The sequence below is a fragment of the Mastigoproctus giganteus genome, chromosome 4 (assembly GCF_048544385.1).
Source record: "Mastigoproctus giganteus isolate SK-2022 chromosome 4, ASM4854438v1, whole genome shotgun sequence".
In the NCBI taxonomy this organism is placed as follows: domain Eukaryota; kingdom Metazoa; phylum Arthropoda; class Arachnida; order Uropygi; family Thelyphonidae; genus Mastigoproctus; species Mastigoproctus giganteus.
The window spans coordinates 48,383,364-48,407,526 of NC_143578.1; the positions used below are offsets into that span (position 1 = coordinate 48,383,364).

At 38.6% G+C, this 24,163-nt stretch overlaps 1 protein-coding gene across 3 annotated transcripts in view; it reads left to right on the forward strand.

Moving 5' to 3' along the window:
- Window positions 1-24,163, forward strand: part of LOC150086700 (atrial natriuretic peptide receptor 1-like) — a 193,772-nt gene that overhangs the window by 18,673 nt on the left and 150,936 nt on the right. The window contains exon 1 of one of the 3 annotated variants that reach the window (XM_090372704.1): window positions 16,761-16,811. The exons of the other annotated variants lie outside the window; for them this stretch is intronic. The gene's annotated coding sequence lies outside the window, so the exon portion shown is untranslated. Of the gene's footprint in view, window positions 1-16,760; window positions 16,812-24,163 lie in introns of those variants that run through there. 3 annotated transcript variants of the gene reach the window in all.

The window sequence follows — 24,163 nt, forward strand, 5'->3', positions numbered from 1 at the left end:
TACGAGAGGAATTGATTGATGGAGCACCCAGCGTGCAAACACTGACTTTTGGATGTGAGTCCAAAGATAAGGACAGACTTTGGTGCTTTCCAAAATTTTGCAGTACAGTACAGTACAAGTTTTTAGCTGACCACAAGTCCGATAAGTTTTATCAGGATTGTTCTTGCTTCATTTGCAAGAACAATCCTGATAAAACTACCTGTGTAAAAATGTGGTCGAGTGGATGGGCTAAATAGTCCACTGGACGGAGGTTTTGCAGTCAGGGTAAGCATAGGATGTGTGGTACTGTTCCATTTAATGGTGGGTAGCTTACCCTGTGAAAATATACAAATGCAGCTATCACTCACAGTGAAATGGTGTTCTTATGTGAGAGAAACGTGGAACAAGATGATCCCTGCATTTCAGGGCCCTGCACTGGATACAGTACTTCCATGGCACATTCCAATTTTTTGAAAATGCATGTAGAATGTCTCTTCGGCTGCGGCAAACATGACGGAAGAAGACAGGTGAAATGATTCAAGACGGCTAGTGCAAGGACTCTCACTAGCTATTTTCTTGGCAGAGATTCAAACTCACATGATATGAACTGTAGGGCGTCAATACCCTATAATGGAGCAGGCGCATGAAGTGCGGAACTTCAATATGTTGTAATAAAGCAATTGTAATTATCTATACAGTATGTAAAAAGTGGCTGGGACTGCCTAGTACAAAAAAAAATGTATCTATAATGGAGGGAATGTGATGAATTACCAATGGCAGAAAGAAGAATTAACTGGAGCGGAACCACAAAGCTTTACAGTAGGTTATCAGGTTGAATCGCTGATCTCCTGTTGAGCACCTGGTACTGTTACCTTGGCTGCATTTTCTCTTTTTATCAAGGTACAGGATGATACAATTTTCCTGAGCTTCATCAGGGCCATTAGTATAGAGTTCTCATGGTTCAAAAGTTGAGTAGTACTGCTCTCGAGTGCGCCACTAGTAACCAGCTCTCAAACCAACTATCAACTCTTCCAGTCTTATAGAGAAAATCCTCAAAGTCACTTCAATAGGGCGAATACCACTCAATGTTTCTCTCATAAAACACTCAATTCAATGCATGATGTAATAGCAGAATGAGATCTTCTGTTTGAATTAAAAGATCATGACAAAAGACAAGCACGAAAATTTCGAATTCATAGTTAAACCTAGATGGCCTTTTGGATAAATCACTCGAGAACGTTGGTGCTCTTGCACTATGTTGAAAAGTCTTGGGCTAGATTCTAGTCTCGCCGGTCGAAGTTAAAAAACATCTCCTCCATCCAGACGGAAGCAACTTTTATTGGGGTCTTCCATAAGTGTGGCCGAGAGGATGCATGGCTTTTCATAAAGAAAATAGACGGCCTAGCATAGAAATTACGTTACAAAGACGATGCACCAATGCTTCATGACTTAAAGGTTATTTTAAAGATCTACATCAATGACATTGTTGACGATCTGTTCTCCAACTTATGTACGAGGCCGGGAGCCACCCTAGGCAGTTGCATAGGGTGCCAAAAACCTGATCTACATCTACCCTTGGGATATGGGAAAGGAGAGATGCCGATTGCTATTCTCCTGGGCGCCAATTACTGTCAGCCAGGCTTGGCCGCTTCTGATGAAGATGAGTTATTAATTAATAAACGATTTAACATGAATTGTATGAACAGATAAATATCTTATAGCTGGTATAATATAAAATATATCGACAAAATCCTGCATTTAAATGAATTATTAAATATTTGAAACATAAATCCCAAATACCCAACTTAAGTTACCCAACTTTGGCGTAATTATTTTCACGTTGATACCAGTTCATTACTACCAATTTTTTTTTTTAATTCAAATTATTAATATGCATCACGAAAGAGCATGAAACTACGCTTCTCAAGTCTAGTTAATAAAAATGGAGTTAAGAAGTATAGGGGTTAACCTGTCTAATCGTATTCCTTCTAATAGTTGATTACAGTAATGGAAATCCCAGAGGAATTTAAATTAAATTTGAATTTTTTCCCCTTTTCACCATGTTATTTACCAAAAGGAATTCAAATTTAATATGAATTCCTCTTCGTAACTGGCATCACCCCTTCAACTATTTGAGGCCTAATATTCATCGTTCGGTGAATTCCTTAGTAATTTACCGAAAGATGGTGACCCTGAAGGTCCGATCTCCTTAAGAATATAAATTATTTCATCCAGTATCATTAATTGTAAATTATAGGGCGATATATACAGGGTGTTTCAGTTAAACGTTTCAGAACTTCTAAGAGGGGTAGGGTACATCCTGACAACTCGAAATCATATAGCAATGTGGGGTCGGAAATGCTTTCCTGAAGCGGTGTTGTACACAGAAGCACCATAAAGAAAAGAGACCGTAAGTGAGAAATCGTTTTAATAATACATGAAAAGAAGCAAAAGGTACATGGATTAAAGTAAGTGTTCGAAGTTTCTTCCACGGGCTACAATGCACGCCTCACATCTCCGACGCATGGACATCCGAACATTCTGGAATACTCCAGGCAGCGTGTCCAGACACAGCAACCGGAGGATTATGCACCTCGCATTGCTTTCGCACAGTGGTACCTTGGAAAATGTGCTACAAATCCCCTTTTTCCTTCTGAAGTGTTGTTTTCCGATGAGGCATCCTTCACAAGGGAAGGAATTTTCAACACGCATAACGACCATATCTGGGCGGTCGAGAACCCGCATGCAATACGACGTCGTGCAGCACAGATTCGATTTTCGGTCAATGTATGGGCCGGTATTATGGGATATCACCTCATCGGACCTTACCTGTTACCGTGTCATCTAACCGGACCTATCTACTTGATCTTTCTGCAGCAAGTATTGCCACAACTTTTGAGAGATGAACAGATTTCTGCATCGACGCAACAGACAATGTGGTTCCAACACGATGGAGCCCCTGCCCATTATAGCGGAGATGTTCGTAACTACCTGGATGTCACATTTGGTCAACAGTGGATCGGACGTGGTGGTCCCGTGCGTTGGCCTGCTCGGTCACCCGACCTATCATGTCTTGATTTTTATTTCTGGGGTCATATGAAATCGCTAGTTTATGACACCCCTGTTGACAATGCTGAGGAGCTGGTTGCAAGAATCACAGTAGCTGCCGAAGAAATTCGAAATTCGCCTGGAGTATTCCAGAATGTTCGGATGTCCATGCGTCGGAGATGTGAGGCGTGCATTGTAGCCCGTGGAAGAAACTTCGAACACTTACTTTAATCCATGTACCTTTTGCTTCTTTTCATGTATTATTAAAACGATTTCTCACTTACGGTCTCTTTTCTTTATGGTGCTTCTGTGTACAACACCGCTTCAGGAAAGCATTTCCGACCCCACATTGCTATATGATTTCGAGTTGTCAGGATGTACCCTACCCCCCTTAGAAGTTTTGAAACGTTTAACTGAAACACCCTGTATATATTTTTAATTCCTGTGGATTATATGAATTTAGGGTAGTTATAATTAAATCGCTTCCCTTCGGGTACTGCAAACAAAAACTGTTAATAGTATTAGTATTAGTAATGGCCACATGGTGAAAGGAAGCCTATGGCTTATGCTGCACCAGCCAAAAAAAAAAAAAAATGTAATAATAATAAAATAACAAAAAATTAAATAATAGAATAAAAACAAACTAATAATAATAAGAAGAAAATTAAAATAATTAATAAGAAAAAAGGAAATGGACAACCTATGCGTTTCTCTCCTCCCTTAGATAATTATCCTGCTGACATTTGAATTTTCCCAAACTGTCAGCCTCTACCACCCATGTAGGTAACTTATTCCAGTAATTTATAACTCGCTGGCTAAAATAAAACTTCCTGCAATCTAGTCTAAACAACTCTCCCCATAACTTGAAATTATGGCCCCTTGTTCTAGAATCATTTATAATCGTGAAAATTTTGTCCTTATTCATTTTGCTTTTGCCTCTCAGAGCCTTAAACACCTCAATCAAGTCTCCTCCAAGGTGGCTAGTTTCCAAGCTCTGCAATCCACATATTCGAAGTCTTTCCTCATATGGACACCCTTTTGCCGATCTCACCAGGTGAGTTACCCGTCTTTGGACCCGTTCAAGAAGCACAACGTCTTTCTTTAGGTGCGGTCTCCATACTTGAATACAGTATTCTAAGTGTGGTCTAACAATAGCCTTAATAATGGGATTGTGTCGTCCTTGTCTCTACTAGCAATCGATATTTCATCGATAGGACACCATGGGCCTTCCTTGCAACCAGTCTACAATGCTCGGAGAACTTCATATCTGACCGTATCGTGATACCCAAGTCCCTTTCCTCCACTACCGGCTTTAGTTCAACTCCACTAAGTGTATAAGTTATTTTGAGGTTACTGTTCCCAAGTGTAATACCTTACACTTTGCTGGATTAAAGCATAGCTGCCATTTTTCGGATCATCCCTGAAGTCTATCTAGGTCATTCTGAAGAAGCTCTGCTTGGCGGCATTCATTAACTACTCTTCCAATCTTTACATCATCTGCAAATTTAGACGTCCCGCCCTCTATCCTTATCATCCACCGTACTGACTTCATCGATGTCATTTATGAAAATAAAACACAACAGTGGTCCTAATACTAATCCTTGGGGGGACCCCACTTCTTACATCAACCCAATCTGAGGAATAACCATTTATCACAACCCTTTGTCTCCTGCCCTGACGCCATCCAGCTATCCATCTAATGATTTTCCCTGCGATTCCAACCTGTTCCAGCTTATAAAGTAACCAGTCATGTGGGACTGAGTCAAATGCTTTGCTGAAATCCAAATCAACAATGTCGAAATTATTCCTCAAGTCCCACTCTAGAGTGACCTGTCAAAAGAGCTAATCAGATTAGTTAAACATGATTTTCCCTTTACAAAACCATGCTGAGTATCCTTCAGAATTCCATTTCTATCTAAGTGATCCTAAATTTCACCATTGATCATAGTCTCCATGATTTTCCCTACTACTGAAGTTAGACTAATCGGTCGGTAATTTCCCACTTCACTCCTATAATCGTCCTTATGCATTAGAGATACATTGGCACTTTTCCAATCCAACAGAATTACTCTCGAGTATTTTTTAATGTATATAATCATTGAAGGCTTCTGTGATTAATGTTTTAAATGTATACCATAATTAAATTGTATTCGCTCTCTGTGAGATATCTACCCAGTTAATAGAGGCCATGTAGCACCTTAAGGCATCGTAATTTCCTTTCCTGAAATTATAACTCATTCCTTTGCCTTTAACTACTGCTACCGCTCTCTCTTCATCATCCACCGTACAACTCCGTGATCACTTCTTGCTACTGGTTCCTATACTGTCAGCCCTATTATGCCATCTGGTTCATGGGTGATGATGAGGTCTAGAGAATTCTTTTCCCTTGTACACTAGTGTGCAAAATATAAGGACCAGTCAGGTTTTCACCTGTAGCTTCTCATAGGAGTGGCCTGAATATGGGAAAAGTATACCAAAGGAACCTCGTGAAGTATAGAAATGATGAAGGAAACAACACCTACACAACAACGGAACAGAGGGACTTTATTCAAAAATGGCAACTAGCACTGGCTGCCATGATACAGATGCATCACTGCCAAAGATGGAACAAAGGGAAGAGGTGGTCCTCAGTAGGAGATATGGTCACCCTTAACGTCGATGCAGGCTTTGCACCGCCTGTCCATACTTAGAACAATGTTGTTGAGTTCTTGCGGTAACATCGTCCATTCCTCTGTCAGCACCATCTTCAGATGGTGAACATTTTCTGGTGGGCGTGAACGTGCCGCTAGGCTTCTCCCCAGAGCGTCCCATATGTGTTCGATGGGATTTAGTTCGCTGGAACGGGCAGGCCAATCCATACGAACAATGTCCTCACTCTCCAAAAGCATATCAACAGCTGCAGTGCGATGGGTTGTGGCGTTATCATTCATAAACATGAATTCGAGGCCAATTGCACCTCGGAATAGACGCACACGGGGAAGCATTACCTCAGTACAGTACCGCCTTCCAGTATCTGGAGTTGTGTACGTCCATCCAAGATAACGCCTCCCTCACCATATCGATCCCTTTCAGTGATGTTTGTGGGGTGATACCGTGTGCCAACCTCTCAGATTAGCTGACGTCCAGAATTGCTGCTGAGACTGAATCTACTCAGTAAAGAGTACCTTAAGTAAATATTTTGTGCTTGTGACCTTTAGAAATAGAGTTGGTCCTTAAATCTGGTGAGTATGGGTTTGGCCCACCCAGGGTCTTGAGCTGGATATCATCATTCTTCTCTTTCTGGTAATTCCCTTCTACTTCTGACTCACTCTCTCTCTCTCAGGGTAATTCAGAAATATATATATATATATATATGTATATATATATATATTTTTTTTTTTTTTTGGCTGGTGCAGCATAAGCCTCAGGCTTCCTTGCACCATATGGCCAATAATAATAATAATAAAAAGTGTTGCACAACAGTGTACTTTCTCTGACATGTTGGTATAAATAGCAATCATCTAGTTGATTTAAAAATTTTGTCCCCATGTGGAGTTTCCTTCCCATTTGCTCCAGTCAATTAGAGGCAAATTGAAATCACCCATAATAAGATTCACGATTACTTGACCATTCCATTTGCATGTAGAGGCTCTCATCATAATCTTCACAATTACCTGGCCTATAGATTACTCCCACTCTCATTATACCTTTGCTTCCGGCCATCTCACACCATACAGATGCTATACTAGAATGCGAAACGTCTGAATCCGGGAAAGCTTTCGTCGCGCTCAGCCTGCTTTTGATAAGAAGCATGATCCCATCACCCCTTGTATCTTCCCTATCCTTCCTAAATACATTATACATACCGTACTGAAACTCATCATCCCTATTTCCGGGTGGCACCACGTTTCCGTAATCCCTATTATGTCAGCGTTACTTGTCTTAACCAGTAGTTAGAATTCACTCATTTTATTGACGACACTTCTAACATTACTGTATAAACAATTAAGACTTAGTGTTCTTGTATTAGTTAACTACCCTAACACACCCTTAAAGTTATTTAAGCTCGCTTCTCTGGCATTTGCTACCCGCTCATTTGAAACGTTTCCGCCCTCAGAACATCTTGCTACTATATTCTGTTGTGGTAACAAACAAATACTCTTGAGGTATGTGCAAGCGTTGATTTGACCAATACTATCAGATAAACGCGTATCTATATTACCCTTGTCCCCCCCCAAAACTAGCAGTTTCCCTGAACCTTTAAGGTATCCTCAATAATACTGTCAAAAACTTCTGCACCACCTTTGTTTAAATGTATCCCGTCTCTACAAACAGATTCCTTCTACCAACAACTGCGGGCCAAGCTGATAGAAATCCCCCCCCCCAAAAAAAAACCTTGCAGAGTCCTTCGAGTCTTGAGTTAATCCACAAGGCTTTCAGCTTATAATCCCATCGTGCTTGGACAGAATTGCAGACACATAGACATTGTGACCTAACTCGCGACATTTCTTCAGCATGGTCCTGTATTTTTCTAACAAATTGTCAGATCGTGTTTGCTTAATGTCATTAATTCCCACATGAATAATAATATTCTCTTTTTCCCCCTTAAAATCTGACAGTCTGTTGGTGACATTAATAGTTGTTCCCGGCAGACATACCCTGGTTGTAGTCCACCTATCCTTATTACAAAAAATATTTCCCGTTTCCCTGACAATAGAGTCTCCTAATAAAACTAAGTCCTTTTGAACAAGAGTAGTTTGTACTTGGTTATTCTGTTCTGGGGCCCGAATCGGGAGTGCATCACTTGGTAGTTTGCTAGAGTCTTGAGTCGCTGACGATCTCTCGTTTCCATTGTTGTCGAAGGCAAGCACCCGTTTTTTCAGTGACTCAAATTGCAAATCCACTAAATTGTAACTTAATATCGGTGCACTCCTTACAACGCTGACAAAGAAAAGAATCTCCAAGTGAGCTAGGATTATCCACTAGGTCGACCTTGGAATACATGCCACAGGTTCAGCAAAGGATAAAATCATGACTCCCCGGAAATCGCCATCGGCTGTTTCCGTATGAGTCATGGTACCCTCTGACGAAGTGTTCAAGGCGGATCTTTAATAACAATTATGAAATTTACTATTTATTAATAAAAGAAACTTTCAAAAAATTATATTTATAATATAAAAAAAAAAACTATTACAGGAAAAAAAAATTAAAATAAACTTTACAATATACTAAATAACCTTTGAAATCCTGCTCTACTTCACTAATCCTTAATGTCACTATGAAGAGCTGTAATAGGCACGTCTACTCGTCACGAATGCCAACAGTAGAAGAGTAGATAATCTCAGAGAACTGAATTTTGGAATTTATAACACCAGAATCATGCAGAACGAAGAGCATAAAAATATTAGTTTCAAGAAGTGGTGCCAGGGTGAAATCGGCGCTGTTCTCTGTTGTAAGTTTATTTGGACCGAGTATGATACACATGCACACATGTTACAGTACATATGCACAAGTCAATGTTGACCAAATTGTCCAAAAGTAATGGCCGCCATGTCAACAATATTCTGGAAGCTGAATTGCATTGTCCATTGTTTCTGTGTAATATTCAAAACGTACCTTGTTTTGGTGCTCTTCAAGTCAGCCAGAGTTTGAATGTTACCTAATAAATTCTGTCCTCGAGTCCCACAACTGGAATCACATGGATTAAAGTTGGTACAGTGAGGTAGTTGGTATACGAAGAAAAAGAATTCAATGACCAAATTATCCACAAAGCCACACCATAGAGTAACTACTGAAGATGTAGATGGAATTTCGTGGATATGTGGACGCTACCGTCGTCATGACAATTGCGGGTGTTTACATTCATTATGCTGGAAATATGCACTTAATTGAATGTTGGAATGTTCATAGCAATCCACAATTCCATTAAGCAGTCTGTTCTGCTGTTCTTAAAAGAATGCTCACAGCAGAACAAACTTTGCTTCACCAGGAGTTACCCTGGCATTCCATAATTTTCACACATTTGTTGGAAAGTAGTGCAATTGGCAAATTACCCTTTTGGCGATGCCATGACAACTCAAAGAGATTGATATGTCATTTAGCTGTTGCATCACTTTTAAATACAAGCAATTCAATTTTAAGTAGATTGCAGAACATTTTGATGCTGTGATTGTTTGAAAGCAAATTTTGTTTTGCTATGAATATTAAGGCCATTGCATTAACTGAACAGTTCAAATCCTTCAAGCCTCAAAAAAACTTATTTAAATATTTATTTTATTAATATATAATCTTTTTTATTTGAATTTATAATTTAATTATTACTTAATTTATTAAAATTATTAATTGATATTATAATTAGCTATAATCCCATTTATTTTATTTTCTATATTCTGTAAGTTGAGGCAATTGTGTGCTTAGCTTTGAGGGATGGGGGGATAAGAAACGGCAACCCTCTCATCAAGACCCTTTCATTCGATTTTGTAGTTAGCCGATCTCAGACGGAGAGCGTAGGATTTCTCCAGTAAATTATTTCTGTTTTTCCACTCCGCTTGGAATGCAACTCGACTTTTGGAAGCAGCGTTGTACATAAATTTATTGTTTGTGCAAGTTTAGTCATAATAAAATTTAAAATAGTTTTTATACTTAAACTCTGATACAGGAATATGAGTGTATTTTGCAGATTTAAATCAAAAGTTAACTAAATTTTCCAACTTCCATGACAGAACTCGAACCAGCACTTTTATGATTCGAAATCATACGCCTTTAATCATTATTAACATCAAAACAATTATCATATCATGCAAACTAGTGGCAGAAAATAAAGTAGTCGATGCCCTCAAATTACCAAACAACAAATCAACCTTGTAAAAAGAAAAAACAAAAAGTGAATAAATGAATTATGCTCAGTAGCTATTGAAATTGATGGAGTAGTTTGTAAATTTATGTGAGATAGTCTTTATTATTAATTATGTATTGACACTACGTATTAATAAAAAGTTGCACACACACACACACACAGGTTCATATCATCAACAGCTTGGGCTCTGGTGCACCTGCAACCACAGGATAACAATAACGCACATACGCAGATACACTCTGTGTTAGTATTGAAAAAAACTTCAGCAGAAATAAAGACAAACGTCAGTTAAAGTTAAAGTCAAAGAAACGGCTCACATTGTTGGTTCCATCCAGTACAGTTTGATCATTTTTATTCATCTTGAAATCTTTTTCTTTATTGTTGGTACTGGTTTTGATATACTGAAATTAATATTGTCTCGGAGATGTTACTCTTTCAGGACATTCAGGTCTCATCTATTCATGAAGTAAAAACTGATATTTTTCAAAAGGATTCTTTGTCATCTATTTTGTTCTCTGCATTTCTGGTTCCTTTCTTTTTTAATTCATAATGCATTTTCAGCATGTGCCGATAATATTTAGATTTCGCTTAGGACTTCTACAACAGGTTCTGGTGTGACAGCTATTGATCAGGTGCTCATTCGTCGGAAATTGGAGCAATTAGGTGTATGTGTTAAGTGCTTTTGGATTGCATATCAACTCAAATAAATCATTTTATATCAGTTTTTCCCTTGCGAATAATCTTGCATTTTTTGAGTATGAAGTCATCAAGGCTCTCCCGGTTGTAATAACATAACTTTCTTGACTTTTACTTTAGATTTGAACCTTAAATTCAAAGAGCATTGTGTACAAACTTACGACACTCTATTATGAACGCATGTTGTTCTTTAAGACTGTGTAGTTAACGTATTCAACCGGATATAATCAGGAAATGTTATTGTTGTAGTAGGGTTTTAGGAGCATCTGCGACTAAGGCCAAATTGCTCCGTGTATACTGTCTGTAAATAGCGTGTGTTCTGTGGTCGATTTTCTGTTTGCTGGACGAAAAACCCGACTTTCCGGAAGGAAAAATACCATGCATCCTCGCCTGAGACCGACGAACTCAGCCACGTTGTGAAAGAGGCCTGTAAAAATTCCTCACGTCATCGACGGTACTCGAACTCGGGTCTTTTCCACACGGGGTGGTGATTCCATTAAATGGGCTACCCACGAGGGCGTAATCAATTATTTCTTGTTTTATATTAAACCTATTGAATTATATACATCGTTTACTATTAGACTAATAACTGATGCCGAATTTGGGTTCTTGTGATAGTCTAAAATCCGGATTTCCTACACCGAATCAAGGACAGAATTACTTATCCAGTTTAACCTTACACGACTTGAAGCGTTGTTGGAGAATTGCAGATGGAAATATATCATTATATGGCAGTTTTATTGTCTTGGTGTCTTTCCTTGGCTAACTTGGTGTCTTGAAGAATTCCTTACAATAATTTTTATTCTCCAAGATCTGTTCTTCGCTGCATAGAGTCAAAAATTATGATTCCTTCTTTTATAATATTGCCATAAAGTTAATTAAAGTGAAATATTTATTTATGGAACAAGGATGTGTTTTATAATGAGTCATAAAAAATGTACTCACTGTTAACTGTGAGTGACAACATTTGAAATGAGTGTTGTAAACCCTTTGACTTTAACTGAACTTTGTCACCACCATTCATCTGGAGAATAAAAAAACCTAAGAAATATTAAGATATAACACTCAATCGCGATTCCACATCTGAAAATGTAGAATTTAAATTTATTGATATTCAAACGTTTCTTACTGCAAATTTAGATGGTTTCTCATAGTAACAGTATTTAGAACTGTGGCTGCTTTAAACTACATACGTTTATACTTTGATATCCTCTGTAGAAAAGGGAAGGTTCACTTTTTGGTGTTGGAGGGATACAACGTACCCTTTCTGAAATGTGGATTACGACTTTTAGAGAAAAAAGTTGATTACTGTTTTAGGATGATGAAGAAGGTATGCTAGGTAGATATACACTCACTGGCCAAAAAATTAGAAACCTTTTGTAATTGGCGTCAAGAGATAATTAAACATGCTGTATGCAAACGTAAGTTGTCACATGGTACCATCATAAGTTCCTTGGTATCAGATGAATACTCTGCACATTTTCAGCTAAAAACTTACTAATTACAGCAGATTTCAACGCTAAGTCTACACTTTGGAACAGCGGCTTTTCTGATGCTCGAGGCGAGCAGTTGGTTGATCTGATCTTGGATCATAATCTCTGTGTAAAGAACTTGCCAAATAAACCATATACATTCTCGACGACAAATGGTGAATCTAATATAGATGCTACTTTAACCTCCATTAATCTGGTGGATAGGGTGCAAAATTGGGACGTCAATCCGTATCTAATTAATAGTGACCATCGAGCAATCACCTTCTCGATTTTACCGGAGGATAGGCAAGTGAATATAACAATAAGGGATTTAAGGCGTTTTCGGATGGACAGGGTGAACTGGACCAAGTTTCGTGAATATCTGAATACAATTTTTAATGGAGATGACAAAGTAATCATTAACACCTTAACAGCAAAAGAATATGTTTTTCTGGTTCAATATCATTTATATCAAGCGATGGCCTACTCGACGAAAAGAAAACAGACAGGAAGAACTTCTGTCCCATGGTGGTCTTCGGCACTAGCTGAATTGAGACAACAAACTCAACAAGCACGAAAAGCATACCAAAGGAATAGGCATCTATCGGACGCAGACACTCAGGCTTTGAAAAATGATTACAGAGACTTGAGGAAGAGGTACCATAAAGCAATTGCTGATAGCAGGCAAAATTGTTGGCAACGTCTGGTGAAGGAAACAGGAAATGCTGACCCTTGGGGTATAATTTATAAGCTTTCAAGAAATAAACTTGTGTGTGGTGAAATTTACAACACGATAATTAGAGAGAATCAAGAAACTTCGGACTGGGAATCTACAGTCGAAGGGATAGTGAGTAGCCTATTTCCGGAAGATTTGCCGTTTATGGACAGCCCTGATCAAGCGGAAATTAGACGCATTAATCGTGAATATAAGGGGACAACCGAAACTGCCATTTTTAATATGCTTGAGCTAGGTGCTGCAGTAGCTAAATTGAACCATAAAAAATGTCCTGGCATTGACCTTATTGAGAATCAGGTAATTGAAAAATTTTATGAATTCTTCCCTGAGATTTTATTAAACTTATTTAATGCCTGCTAGAAGGGCTTTTCCCTCTCGAATGGAAGCTTGCGCTCTTAAAAATCTTGCATAAACCGGGAAAGCCAAAAACAAACCCCAGAGCATACAGGCCAATCTCTTTATTGGCAAATCTTGGCAAATTATTTGAAAGGATGATTGCCCCAAGGATTTTTAAATTATTTACAGAACATAAACTCTCCTCTGATTGCCAGTTTGGATTCAAAAAAGGACGTTCCACTGAGGACGCAATCTCAACCCTGCTGACTTACATTCAGGAGGCAAACAGCAAATATGTTCTTGCTGTTTTTATTGACTTTGAGGGTGCTTTCGATTCCCTTTGGTGGGAGAGTGCTCTCAGGTCACTGCAACTGGCAAAGTGTGATTACTACCTGTTCAGAGTCCTCAGATCTTACTTTAAGGATCGACAAATTAAAGTATGTGCAAAGCATTTATCATACACGACTACCGTTTCAAGAGGATGCCCTCAGGGTTCAGTCTTGGGACCTCTCTTTTGGAATGCAGTGCTAGACCAGTGGCTCACGAAGGATAGCGATGAGTTCATCAAAGTTGCATATGCAGATGACTTGGTGGTGGCGGTGCAGGGAGGATCAAGACAAATTCTAGAACAAAAAATTCAGTCAGTTTTGAATAATTTAGTGGCATGGGCGGGTTTGAATAAACTAAAGATTTCTGTCCAATTAAAGACCAATTTCATGGTGTTTAAACACCACTTCGATTATGGAAGGCCGCCAAAGGTAACCCTATATGGTACTCAAATTCTGTATGTACAGAACACCAAGTATTTGGGTTTAACTTTAGATGATAAAGACCAATTTCATGGTGTTTAAACACCACTTCGATTATGGAAGGCCGCCAAAGGTAACCCTATATGGTACTCAAATTCTGTATGTACAGAACACCAAGTATTTGGGTTTAACTTTAGATGATCGTCTCAGGTTTCATGTACATGTCACTAAAATCAATGAAAAAATCAAAAAGTTCGTAGCTGCAGTTGTTAGAATTTCCCGCAAGGAATGGGGTTTATCCAAAAAAACTCTGGCATTGTACTACAAGACGATATTTCTTCCCATTGTAGATTATGGTGCTGGTATTTGGTTTGCGGCTGCTACCAAGGTTACAACTAAAGCCAAGCTTCTGTCCCTGCAACGTACAATGTTGCTTACAGTTATACGCGCTCCAAGGACAGTGTCGACAAATGCCTTACAGGTTATTGCAGGTACCATCCCCTTGGATTTACACATTATTTTCCGAGGTATTGTATATAACTTAAAGAAGGGAAGGGCGTTACAAATATTGAATATCACCTCTAATCCAAATAACAACATAAAGGAGGAAAAACGTAGAATTTGGGGCGAGCTTGTGAATTGCTGGCAGCAACGTTGGGATTTGAGTGAGTATGGAACCATTACAAGAGGCTTCATTCCAGCCGTAAGCTTTGCAATGGACAGGAGGGTGTCGTCTTGGTTTGCTCCCACCATGACCACGAGTTACTTAATCACTGGACATGGCTTAAGGGCCAAACTATTTGAAAGAGGATTAGAACCTGACCCCTACTGTTCGTGCGGTGAGGTGGAATCTTGGAGACATGTCATCCTTGAATGCGGACTGTATACTCCAGACAGGCAGGAATTATTAAATAGGTTGCCAAACCTCACGGAGAATAATTTACCTCTCTTGGTTCAGAGGTGGGACATCTTTGCTTTGCTTCAGGAATTCTCGGCCAAAGTTTTTAAAAGAAGACAGGAGCTAAGAAATCTATTGCAGGATACCAATTAAGGGAAGTGCTGCACATTTGACGACAGAACACTTCGTGTAATGTCATCTTTATAGGATGTTTCTTGTCTACAGCGAGATGATCTTCTGCTCCTGGACACCCAATTGCAGGCTTGCATTTGTGGATGGACTCTAAAGTGGAGATAATGTTAATGTTTCTAAGTGTTAAGTTAATGTCATTCTAAGTGTATGTATTTGCTATTTACATGTAAATAATCGTATAATGTTGCTTTTGTTCAACAAGTGTACATTGTTCTTAGTTGGAAAATTTTTATTTTTATTTATTTATTTATTTATTTTTTTTTTTTTTTCGCTGGCCTCCAAGTTTGGGCAGCCTTGGGGGCGGAATTGCTGGCACCTACCAGTATAGCACTACTTCCGGTAGGTGCAGGATTTGTGCATTACAGCACACATAGAGAATGGTGGATCCAGGTGTTAGTTAATCCCTGGTGGCGAAATGGCCTGACGTAATGCTCTTTTTTTCAGGCCTGTTTTGCAGACGTTCTGAGCTTTCTCAGGAGTAAAAGGTGGAGATGGGCTTGTGTCTAGGAGCCACCCTTCATATCAGGACACACACAATCAATGTACAGAAAGACTACAGTATTTATAAGAGCATGTATTTAAATCTGTATATAAATATTGTATATAAATTGATTAATATTGTATATAAATTGATTAAGATATCTTGAGAATGTATATACAGTTGTGTGTTAATAAATAAAAAAAAATAAATGCACTTTCCAGGGACTTTTTAGGCGATCCGGTCATGGGGAAAACATATGACTTTCCGATTTTCAGAAAAGTGTTATTGTTGGAGCACGTTTAGCTGGAGCCTTAATGGAGAAAACAAAATCACTGGTATGTAAAAAACAACCATCTCAAAAGTATCTTACAAGTGTAAGACGAAAGAGGAATGCAGCTCTAAAAAGGAAGAAATATGGAGGACTTCAAGAACGAGACGTAGGAATTTAAAGCGAATTTTGTATCAGAATAGAAGTTTCAGCGTGCAGCAAGTCACTGAAAAATTCAATTTAAGCAAAGAAAGATATGCAGCGGGAGTTGAAGAGTCTGGTGGTCATGTACCTATGCGAAAGCCACTTCTCTCTGTGAAAAGAGGAAAGATTCGACTGGAGTGGTGCCGCCAACACCAGGACAGTGGGGTGAAAGTATAGTGTAACCCTTATAAACCCATGCATTTATACTGTCTTGTGCCCACCATTCGAGCGGCTGAAGGTGGTATTAGGATTGGGGATCCGTTCTGTTGGTACGGACTGGATCTACTTATACCATCAGAAGGTCGTGTGACATCAAATGAGTGTTTTTCTGTCGTGTCGGACCAACTTCAACCTGCAGTGGTTAATCTTTAACCGAATTGCGATGGATTCTTTCAGGGCCACGGCGCAACTGTCCATCCGATAATTTGTATCTGAATGGTTCGAAAAGCATTTCCAAAATTTGCAGTAACTACTCCGGTAATTCTCAAGATCTGAATCCAGTTGAGAATGTCTGTGATATACTGGAAAGGTCAGTTCGGCTTCGCAGTTCTTTACCGGCCACAGTACAGCAGCTGACAAATATCCTGATGGAAAAATGGTCAAATGTGGAGCTAGACATCCCTCAGACGTCTAATGGAATCCATGTAACGATGTGAATCGGCTGTAATTTGATAAAAAGGTGATCCTACTAGATATTTAATTAAAGTACAGTATTTAATTTTTTGGCCAGTGGATGTACAATACCTCTGTAATATTAGCGTATCAAATAGCCTACCATGTGAGCACCTCCTGCCGAATCTAAATGGAATTATCCAGCACTTATATAATTACAAGTTTGCGTAGAAATATAGTTAAGTGACCTAGGTGTCGTTGTTAATGTTTTACTGGGGAGAAAGCAGGCGCTAATGAATGACAAGGTTGGTGGATTATGCAGTGCAGCATCCCTAAAGGCAAAAAAAGCGAGAGCGACCTATTTTATTATTTATTTAGTGTAAAAATAACGCACCTAGAAAACCTCTAATGTGCAGTTATGGTAACGTAAATTAAATATGCAAAAATTAAAATCAGCCATGCAAGCTGTTTACCGTGTAATAAACTCAAGATATGGTTTATGAAACTTGGTTATCAAAAAAAAAAAAAAAAAAAAAATCAGTATTATGAGCGTTAATGAATGGTATGGAAAATAATAACAGGCTTAGTTAACTACTACAATGAGTAATCTTTTAGGATGAGAAATAGTTAACACAATTAATGTTAATTCCTCTTTCTTGTTTAGAGAGGGATCTGAAGGGGTGTGGTCGGTTTTATTTCTTCTTTTTTTTTATCTCAAAGTTACTTTGTATGATTATATCACTATGTATAATTATATATTATATGAAACATGACAAGAATGAGAACAGGAAACAACGTATCGGCTTTAGCAGTGGGCATGTTTATTGTGATTAACTTGATTTGTTTCAGTTAACATTTTAGATTATCTATGAGAGTAAGATCGATCACTGTTTGAACGGTGTCTAAGACCTTTTCCACTATGATATTCTGATTTTCGCTAACATTTTTCATTCTGAAATACGAAATCGATTGTCGGAAGTGCACCGGGGATTTTCAGGTGCCCAATTTTCATAATCACTTTTGTGTCTGTATGTCTATTATGCGACTCCACCCTGCGAAGTTACTTGTTGCGGTTTGAATAACACTACCGGTCGTGTCCACTGGTATTGCACACGCCTAGGCGTGGTTAGATCAGGATCATTCCGAGGTCAGCGTACTTTGATTATTGGCTTCATTCGTTTAATGTGGGCATCATATGCAAACGAAGAATTCTTACGCAGTGGTGTTGTAATGTCTTAGTTACAAAATGAGCTTCGTGCATGGCCGGATCCAGGTTGTTTTTCTAGGTGGAGTGGGAGAAGCGATATAACGATAATGAAATATGAGAATTACAGTAATTGAATTACCATCATAAGACAGACAATTTTGTTTCAATTTACTCAAGCTCTAGTGGAGGTTATCGCCCCACTTGCCTCCATTGGCTTCTTGGGAGATGTACATTTAGTCTGAATCAGACATGATCATAAGATTTCATCTTTGATGTATTTTGCCATGAAAGAAACGCATTGGAGCAATGAAGCTAAAACTGTTGTTGCTTGTTTGAAGGTCTGTGAATATTAGCATTAAAATTTCCATGGCAGATGAAATTGTTTATTGAAAAGACGTAAGTACCAAATAATTTCAAAATTGAAAATATTATGTCATGCATGGTTTACGAGTAATGGAATTTTATAGAGAACTTCTAACAGTAATTCTGAAGTGCTACAGTTGTACCCACTCGTGTAGAGATTTAGTCGAATCTCTCAACTCCGGTAATCCGTTATCTGGCATCAGGAGTGCCGAGAGGATGGGAGGGGGGGGAAGCTGGTTATGTTCCCCGTGCCCGGACATTGTCGAAGGCGGCTCAGAATTGCAGTCTGGATTTCCCCTGAGGAAAAGGGGCAAACTAGCCTAATGAGGTTATTTATCCCATCAACCCGTGGTGGCTCTAAATACCCCTTTCTGCTATCACCCGTTTTTCGTCTATGTTTAGGAAAATGGGCAAATCCTGCAAATCACCTGATAAGGAATCGTTCATGGATTTCTTAGGTCATGGGACGGTCTAATTTCGTTTTGTGAACAAGATTAGCGAGTCTGATAATAAGTGGAACAAGCGTTGCACTTGTTCCACGTTCAAATCCATAATAGCATTCTTGGTCCGCCACTTCTAGGTTCATAACTCCACCGCAGTCTCTTACAGCGTCGCAGTGTTGCCAGTTCGAGAACTTTTCAAACACCTCTCGTAATATATATTTACTATTCGACCATTTCTATAACTTGATACTATGCCATAATGTTTAACGATCCACGGAGAACCGTGACATATTTCCATACTTGTTCTAGATTTTCATCAGGTGAAGTTCTGCTCACTTTCATTTCTAGGGTCCAGGAGAACAAATTGCATTAAAAATGTTGTTTATTTATGGTTGCCGCTCCATGACCTAGGAGTCATTATTTTTTAAATTAACTTTGATTTATACTGAAAGGTAAGAAAAAAAAAACATTGGTTATACTAGCCACCACATGTAAATATTTATATAAAGGCAACTCTTGGTTGCCCGCACTTATTATTATTAGCCGTATGGTGCAAGGAAACCTGAGGCTTATGTGCACCAGCCAAAAAAAAAAAAAAACCTCCCGAGTTATCCTGAGAGCTGAGAGAAAAAGAGAGAGAAGTAGAAAGGGAATCACCAAGAAAGAGAAGAATGATGATATCCAGCTCAGGATCCTGGGTGTGCTAAGCCTATAATCACCAGATGTGAGCCCCTGCACTTCTTTGAAGACGGCTTACTAATACTAGAATTTAGTTTTATTTTGTCAAATAATAATCCAGAATGAAACCACTGATAGATTCATATTACATACTGTATCTATTACGAGGTTCATTCAGGTGAAAATTGCAAAATCGCAATAAATTATGACAAATAAAAAAAGAAACAGAAATTGTTGTGACACGTTATTTCTGTGAAGTCTATTGGCACATTCATGCTGCTCCACTTGCTGAAGTTAGCAGCAGAATGCAGTCTTTTTTGCATCTGAGGCCATGAGCCTTTAGTGTCTTGCGTCTGTAAATTGTGTGTTCTCTGGCCGGTTTGGCTGTTTTTTTTTTTTTTTTTGGATAAAAAACAGGAGTTTCCAGGAGAGGGGGAGTTGGGAATAGGCCATCCCTCACTCGAGAACACGATGAAAGAAGGGAGAGTTTGACTTCTTTTATATTTAGACCTATAGTAAACACGTTTTGTTTATAATAATTACTAATTTTGTGCAGTGATGTGGTAAAATTTCATGCACTGTAAGGAACTTTGGGTCATTGCTGTAGCATTGCTAAAAAATTAATTGTCCCTTAGTTCTCATTGATGGAACAGTTCTAAACTGAATTATTAAGGACTAACAGTTATAAACAGAATAACAATGAGCGAAGGATGGTTGGAAAGTATTTTCCCGTTGATTTTAAAAATTTAGCATCAAAATCATTATTCGATATTGAATGTCAAATAGTGATTCTAACTAAATTAAGAGAAAACTTCTTTTACTGTGCTACCATCCCGGCTGGCACATTAGTTATAATCACCGCTCGCCCACACCGGGTAGAAAAGGCTTGAGTTCGAATCCCTTCAGTGACGCGAGGAAATTTTATGGGCTTTTATCAACACGTGGCTGAGTTAGTCGATCTTGGACGAGAGTTGCATAGTTTTTTCTCCCGGAAACTCCGGTTTTTCGTCCACAAACAGCAAACCGACAGTAGAAAACACGCAGTTACAGACAATATGCTAACGCCTTAAAGCCTTAGTTGCTTTAGTGCATAACGTTTGTTAATGTGTGTTAACACAGATAACCTAATCTGATGTTAGTTTAGGTATGTGTAATTTTGCCAAGCCAAATCTTCCCTGATTGCGCCTGATAATAGGTTTTAATATGAAATCTAGAAACGTCTCCAAGTGGTTCCATTGTGTGGAAGCAGAAGCAAACTATAAATTCTGCCCCCCGCCAGATTGTCAAGCTGTCCCCACATGATTTTTAACAACCCTACTAAACCAGCTGTTGGGCTCTCCCTGACTTCTCAATCCCCCGCGGTAGCGGAACTGGCAGTATGGTTGTTTTGCCACTGTGTGGGAGTCAAACTCACGTATTTTTTTTTTTTTTTAATTGTAATACTTTTTGCACCATAAAATTTACTTGAATAATTCACGTGGTTTACTAATAAACGTGTCAACGTATTCATTAAAAACACCTGTATCAACGTGCTTTTGAAAACATGACCAACCTAAGTTAATTACAGCACTAATTGTGTTTAGCGAAATTAAAAATATTACGAATATTTAAATTAAGAATGTAAAATTACAAAGTAAATATATAAAGATTTATTTTCGTCTTGCGAAAATCTGATGGAACTGTGAAATGCATTAAGTAAAGACAACCAGTTTAAAGCAATAAAGGTAATCTAATGTAATAAAATTACTGCTAATATTAGCTGATTGAGATAACGTCCTATGCATCTGAAAGATGAACTTGCGAGCTCCTCTGCAGTTTCGAATTTGTTCTGCAGGATTTTGACGTCATTCTGATAAGTGATATCATTAGTTACCATAGAAGTAGGTTATTAACTTCCACGGAAACGTTTTAATTTATTTCTTTAGTCATTAGCAAATAACCACAATGTTAGTAACATAAAGAGGTACTGTATTTTGTATTTCTATCCATCTACATCTCTATATACAAAATAGTGTAACTTTGGGATACGCGAAAGTCATCTGGGTCGTGACATTTATATATGTTACAAAATGTATAGTTGATAAGAAGTTTTATTTATCACTGTTAGACGCATTTGCAAATGCATAAGCGCCTATTACCTTCAGAATTTCTGTACACCCTTTTCATGAAATTATATCTAACCCCTTTAGAAACCTTTATCGAGCCAATTCACATTTCGTTAAACTTGAAAATAGAAATTTGACAATTTTAAATTTATACACATACCATGTGATTTATTTATTTATTATTATTATTTTTTTTTTTTTTTTTTTTGCCGAATTCCAGAGTCACCGCGTTGCAGGCGTGGCCAAATTCGGGACGAATTCAAGCAAAAGAAGCCCCGCCCGTAAAGATGTACCCATATTCTGGAGTATAACCATATTTTAAAACATGTCTCGGGTTATATTAAGGGATTATTAATTTAAGAATAAACTTGTTAATCATATAGCATAAAAGGTATATGTTAAAAGACTTAAAAGGTATAAAGAGGTAATGTAATACCTTTATTCATTCTCTCCCCCTACCTCTCCCACAGTTCATAGAGAGCGAGTGAAAATTAGAATGTTATTGTGTGTAGGGTGTTTAAAAAAGTTGTTTTTCCTATAAAAAATGAAATGTAATGAATTTAAACGACCCTAGCAACAGTTACTCATCCATAGTGTGTTTGTATGCATTACCATTTTCACAATACAAAATTGTGTACCTCTGTGTGGCGTGAGAATCGATCCCTGCAGGAGCAACTGCACAAAATGCATTCAGAGCAGCTTGTTCCATCCTTAGTTGTGCGGACCACTTCTTTGTAATGAACTGCCCCATAATTCAATGTTGCTTGATAGTATTCGGGCTTCGGAGCAGCCAGTGATGAGGGGTAGGTAAAATTTTCGAGCCACCTGTATAAGTATACTTCATTCAGGAGTTCAGCACACTGATGGAAAAACGAGTCCAAGTCTCATCCTTGTTGAGACCACATCTGACCAAGTAGTCCTAAACATTCTGATTGGGTCATAAATCATTTCTATTACATGTGGAGGCAAGGTTTTTGGTTGGCCTGAACAAAACAGTTCCAGTTTCTTCAATTCCAAGAATTCTCTGATACTTTTTCTAACAGCTATTGCACATAGGAATTCCAACAGTTTTGCCTTATGCGAAAATTATTGGAAAATTTTCCAGAAAATGAGTGGAAAAACTGTACATTTTAGGCTCTCCCGCAGGATTCACAATCGGACTTTTATCAACTTTAATTTTTACTCTAACTGTCATGATGGAGCATCCAACTACTACTCTGGAAATTAGGGCATCCCGGCAGATAAGTTCTTGCAGGTTCTTAAGCGTAGAAATATAATACTGTACTGTCCATTCTTTTCTTTTTTTTTTGTTTTGGATTAGTTGATGACTCCCTATTACAACTATGGAATGAACGAGGACTGGGACCACATCCTTTTTGATTGCCTCTCAATAATGACCGTAGAAACAGGTTTATCGCTAAAATTACTTCTCAGTTGCCCAGAAACCTCGAACGTCTCTTCATTATTGAAGAGCTATATTACTGAGTACTCGCAGGCAGTCTTTGCTTTGGGAACTTCTGTGACAGGCCATAAACACCACCACGATAATAACTGATCCCACAATAGAAACCTGAATCATTCTGGCGCAGTCCTTCCCCCTCTCCCACCTCGGATGTGATACTCTGAACTACCAAATATTACCGACCAAGACCTTGGGGGAGCTATCAAAGTGAATGGTGCCTCCTTACTCTAATTAACCGGAATGTCTGACTGTGTGTTGAGAGAGAGAGAGGGGTAGTAAAGTTTGGCACTGAGTATAAATGAGTTGTACCAAAATATCTGCAACTGTTTGCGAATGTGAAATTTCTGTGTGCGTGTGCGCGCTCGCAAGTTTGCTTGACTGAGACTCACAGGTTGTGAAAATTTGTGTGTGCGGATTGTCTGTGTGCTGGTCACAGGCACCTGCTGGAAACTAAAGTAGAGCATAAAAGCCTCTACAAAGCAGAAAATGTTGAAACCAAGTTGTACCCTCACGGACCGGTTGACCCAAATATTAAAAGATCTTTGTATTTGCAGGCTCCAACAATAGACTTAATGTTGGTGGGGGGGGGATTTCTCTTCCGGTCCAAAGTGTAATGAGAGAACCCTTGGGAACCGAATTTTTTTATTTTGTGCTGGAGAGAGGTAGACTACCACCCTAACAAAGATGAAACCATTACATTTAGGTACACACCTCTTTTCTTCTGCCGGTGACCATTCCTGGTTACTTTTTAACTTACGAAAACTTGTGTGGGTGGTCACTGCTTAAGTTAGTTTTGAGAGGAGTATCAAAAAAAACGAGAAACCACATGACAGGACAAATTGGACCACTAAAGAAATTTACTAACAATAAAATTAACCTCTCCCCACTTCCGATGGAAACCTCCAGTCCCATAGTATTCTATGGTTATATCGGATGTGGAGTCTCCTCCCGGTTTGGCTTGAGGGGAACATGGAAATAACATACATTATACAACAGGGATATTTCCCAGCCCTGATAAATACCCCACCCTTAACAATAAATTCCATCCTCTTCTCCCTCTCAACACTGCTCTCTTTCGGTCCTCAGGCTCTCACTTGTGCCTGTACTAGCTCGGTAATGATGTACAGGGCAAACGAGCACGAGTGAATGATATGTGTGAAGGGAGTTGCACAAGCGAGGATTTCCCTGCTCCCTCCCCCAAGTATAACAGTAAATGGCATTCTTAAAATAAAAATACGTAGATGCTCCCTTGTAGGTTAATAAGGTGTGTAAGTGTGGTATGAATGTTTTTGCCGTGTGGGTAAACTGTGCGCTGGCAAAATAAGTGCTTGTAATCTGCGGAAAAAAATAAATAAATAAATAAAAATTGTGTTGCTGTTCAGGGTTTTGTGATACCGTC